The following is a 4,490-nucleotide window of genomic DNA, read 5'->3' on the forward strand; positions in this document are numbered from 1 at the left end:
CCTGCCCGCCGAAATGTGTCTAAGTCCTCCCGGGAGCGCGGGCACCGCCTGGGCCGCTCTGGGCCGCCCGTGCCCGGCCCGCCCGGTGTGTGCGGGGAATTTTCCGCGCACGTCCGCCTCTGCCGGCCGGGGAGTCGAGTGGCCGGTCTGCCCCCCCCCCCCCCCTTTCCAGCGGCAGCCGCCCCGATGCATTTTTCGAGTGTCCCTTGGGCTGCCGGGGTCGCGCCGTGCCGGCCGGCCGGCCGGGAGCTCCCGAGGCGGACGCCCTCCGCCGGCCTGGGACCGAGAGGCGGCATCCGGAGTGGGCCGGGACGAGATCGGGCGGCCGGGCCGCCGGCTGTGCGCCCTCTCGGCCCCGAGATCGCGAGCTGTCCCCGCTGACGTTTCGGTCGGTTGTCGGGCGCCACCTGGCGGCCGCTTTTATATAGCGTTTCCCCTCCGGAGCGTCGGCGACGTCGGCAAGGGATGCGATTCGGCCGCGGTGCCCGGGGCGGAGTTCCAGAAGGCAGGCGACGTTGGCGTGATCGTCCCGCTGTCGTCGGGGCGCCGGCGGCTGGTGCACTTGCCGGAGATTGAACCTCCGGGTATATGGGGGAGTAGCGGCGGCGCTCCCTGGGAGCGAGCCGAGGTGGGGGGCTGCCCGGACGGGTCGACCAGCACCCGCCGGTGCTTTCCTTCCCCCCCCCCCCCCCCCCGACCGCGGGGACCGCGGGGACCGTCCGGGGCCGCCACCCGGAGACTGTGGCCCCGTGGGTCGCTCGTCGGTCCTTCCCTGCCAGGCGTCTTTTGTCTTCCCTCCCGCTTCGCGGTCGGGCCGGGCTGGGCCGGTGAGGACCGTCCTGAGCCTTGAGGGGAAGCCCGCGGAGGGCGCGATGGGCCCGGGCGGGGGCACGCGTGGTGCTCCCGGTCGTTGGACCCGATTTTCTCCCCAGATTTTCCGAGGCCCGCTGCGGAGTTGGGGACCGGGCCGGGCCGCGAGGGGAAGCCCGTATAGGGCGCCAACGCCGGCGCGCCCGCGATCCCCGTTGAGGTCCGGTCGTCGGGGGCGCCTCCGCGCAATTTAGACCCCCCCCAAAACAGTCCCAGCCGGGGGTCGGGGACTGGCATGGGGCCGGTCTTGCGAGGTCCGGGGAGGCTTCCGCAGGCGACAGCGCGGAGTGTTTTATTTTTCTAAGTCCCGACCCGGTGACGACCCGTGGACGGGCGAACGTGTAACGGGGCAGGGCCTACCCGGCCATCCCCCCCCCCCCCAATCCCGCGATTCCCCGGTCGGTCGGTCGGTCGGTCGGTCCCGGGGTCGACCAGATGGCCCCCGGGGACTTCCGGGGGGGGGGGGGGGGTTGCTTGGCGGTGATGGGAAGATGCTTGGGGCCCGTGGCCGGGCCAGGGTCCCAGAAGGTCCCAGTGACCTGTGGCTCGGCCCCGCCTGCCAACGCGGTTATTTTTGTCTCCTGAAAGAGGTACTTTTTGCTGCCAGGTAGGTGCTGACACGTTCTGATGTGGCGGTTGTCATCCTGTAAGAGAGACTTGGGCCTCGTCGCCGCTGGCTGGCGTGGCTCCGGGCTTGGCGGTGACGCCGAGCCGAGCCCGACTCCGCCCTTTGCCCGCCTGCTTGCTCGAGCCGTCTGCCTGGGCCTGCGCGCCGGCTCTCGTGCATCCAGGTGTGGTGCAGGCTGTGGCGCCACCTCCGGTCTCTGGCACCCGAGGGCGGCGTGGGGAGGCGGCGTGGGTCTTCTACCCCGTGCGCTCCCCGCTGCGGGCACCCGGCCGTGGCCGTGACAAACCCACCCTTGTAAGGCTCCGTGCCGCGTGTCAGGCGTTCCCTTTTCCCCTTGTGGGTTGTCCGGCTGCCTGTTCCCTGGGAGAGGTGGGGGAGGGGTGCTGGCGAGGCTGAAAGCAGGTCCTCCTCTGGTCGCTGTCCTCGCCGGGCGTTTCCCCAGCCTCCCCCTCACCCCAGGACTGCCTCGTGTGGCGGTAACCGATCGATGTGGTGATGTCGCGCTCTCCCGGGCCGGGCCTAAGCCGTGTCAGACGAGGGACGGACACTCCTGGTGAGTGGGACCGCTCTTCTCGTTCTGCCTGCGGGCCCCATGCTCCTCCTTCCCGCCTGTGGGCGGCGCGGGGGGGTGCAGAGGGGTGCGGACTCCGGCCCGACCCCGGCCTCCCGTCGTTGCGGGACCGGGGTCGGCTGACGCAGCGGACACTCTCGCTGGCCTCTCTTGGCTGTGTTGTGGTGGGCGGCCTCCCTGTGGTGGGGGGGCTGCACCCGACGCCACGCTGCTCGCCGCCTGGGCGTGCTGAGCGCGTGGCGCCTGGCCCTCCGTGGTGCCCCTGGAGCGCTCCAGGTCGTCTCAGGTGCCTGAAGCCGAGTGGCGGCGCCGTTCCCTGTTCCCAGCGGACCCCCCTTTGGGTCGCCGCCGTTGGCGGAGTTGCCCGAGGTGGGCGGGTGGCAGAATCGGTGAAGGGAGGCACACCCGTTCCCCCCGCTGTGGGGAGCGGGCGCCTTGTCGTCCCCGCCCCGCAACGGGCCGCTGTTGCCCGGAGGGGTGCGGGGGGCTGACTTGGTGGGGCGAGTTGAGCGATCGTGGCGGGCCGAGCCGGCGCCGTGGCGCTTGGCCAAAACTCCCTGTGAGCGAGGACTGTCGGTTTCTTGCCCAGCGCGTTGCTGCCGGTGTTTTGCCTCGGTTTTTCTCGGGCCTCACCCGGAGGCGCGGCGCTCCTTCCGGGCGGCGACACGAGCAACCGCGCGTGGGGAAGGCAGGTGGCCCTCGTTGTGGGCCCTGACCGCGAATGCTCCGGAATGCCCTGTGTCACTCCGTTGCCGTGGACCTTTCTCCCCCGCCCCGGGCCCTGGTGGCCCCGGGAAGAGAAACGCCTTTTATCTGGCGGGTCCCGATGGGGGGGGACGAATTGGGTGGGGGGCGGCGCGCCCTTGGTGAGAAAGCCTTCTCTAGCGATCCGAGAGGGTGCCTTGGGGTGCCGGAACCCCCCAGTCGCTGCCCCTCCTGTGCGCGTAGTGGCCACCTGTGTCAGGGTGGCTGCGTGCCCTTGTGCGTGTTAGGCGGAGCCTTCTCTCCCGCGCGAGAGGAGGTCTGTCGGCCCCGCGGTGGGGCCGAGCGCCGCTCTTCGCCTACCGCGGCCTGCGCCTCCCCCCTCTGAGTCGGGGGAGGGTCCCGCCAGGCCTGGCCGGTGTCCGGTGCCGGGGCCCGTGTGCCTCGGGCGTGTGGTGTGCGAGCGCGCGCGCACGCGCGCGGCGTCCCCCCGCCTCTCCCGTGGCGGTGTGTGTCCCGAGGGGCTTGGGGCGCCCCTGCGCGCCCCGCCCCCCCCTTGCGCCGCGCGAGCGGCGGCTGTCTCCCGCCCGCCTCCCGTTCCGGGCTTTGCCGCTGGCGGGTGGCGCGCGGGCGCGGGTCGGGGCCGCGCCTGGCTTTGGGAGGCGCTTCCCTGGGGCGTGGCTCCGGGATGGATGGACCGAACGGATGGAGGTTGGAGACGGGCTCCCGCGGCGGGGGTCCCGTGGGTCCGGACCCCAGCGCCGTGCGTTGTGGGGGGGGGCCTGGCTCGTGGGGAGGCTCGCTAAGGGTGCTGAGGCCGGCTGGCGCCGCGGGCGTCGCGGGACCGCCCTCGTGCTGGTGGCGGTGGGATCCCGTGCATGTTTACCCGGTGGCCCGGCTCGCGTCTCCGTTGGCGCGCCCTTCCCCGAGCCCGTGCCCTCCTCCGCGCACGCGCTCTCTGGTCCTCCCTCGCTTCGTGCGTGTGCCCCCCTCCCCGCAGCCTCCGGCCCACCTCCCGTTCCGTGCTGCTTTTGGTTCCCCCCTGCCTCGGCTTGGACGACCGAGCGCGCGTCCGCCTCTTCTCCTCTCCCTCCCCCGTCACCGTGTCGGGACCGAGACCAGGCCTCGCCGTTTGTCGGGTGCCCGCCCCCCCCTTGGGCCGCTGTGGCTCTTGGGGGGCCGGGTCCCGGGCGGAGTGCGGTCGGCCCCACTCGCGTGTGAGTGAAGGAAGGGGGGGAAGAGGAGAGAAAGGGGCGCCGGCTGCGCGCGTCGGGGGTCCGGCCGGGGTGGGTGGGGCGCGGTTGGTGGGTCGCCGCGCGTGCGGGAGAGCGTTCCAGGGGCCGGTCGCGCGGCCGCTGCGGGTGGCAGGGCCGGAGGGCCCTCTGCGAGGGTTTGCCCCCAGGGTTCGCTGAGGGGGGCGGGCCGGGTCGGCGTCCGGGGGTGCCACGGGACCGCCCTTGTGCTGGAGGCCTCGGGCGGTGGGACCCCGTGCGCGCCCCGGTGGCGACTTGGCTCTGCTCCGTCGAGGCGTCTGGTTTGGAAACCCGTGTGGGGCTCCTTTGCCGTTGGGCCCGCGGCCCTGTTTCCCCGTCGCTCTTCGCCGGCGCCTCGCTGCCCTTGCCGCCAGGCGGTCCGTGTCGTGGCCTCCTCCGTTCGGTTACCAAACCCGGTGGCGCGCTCTGGTGTGTGGGCGCCTCCCAGGCCCGCTGCGGCCTCCTC

Source organism: Panthera tigris, chromosome E1 (assembly GCF_018350195.1).
Source record: "Panthera tigris isolate Pti1 chromosome E1, P.tigris_Pti1_mat1.1, whole genome shotgun sequence".
Taxonomy (NCBI): Eukaryota; Metazoa; Chordata; class Mammalia; order Carnivora; family Felidae; genus Panthera; species Panthera tigris.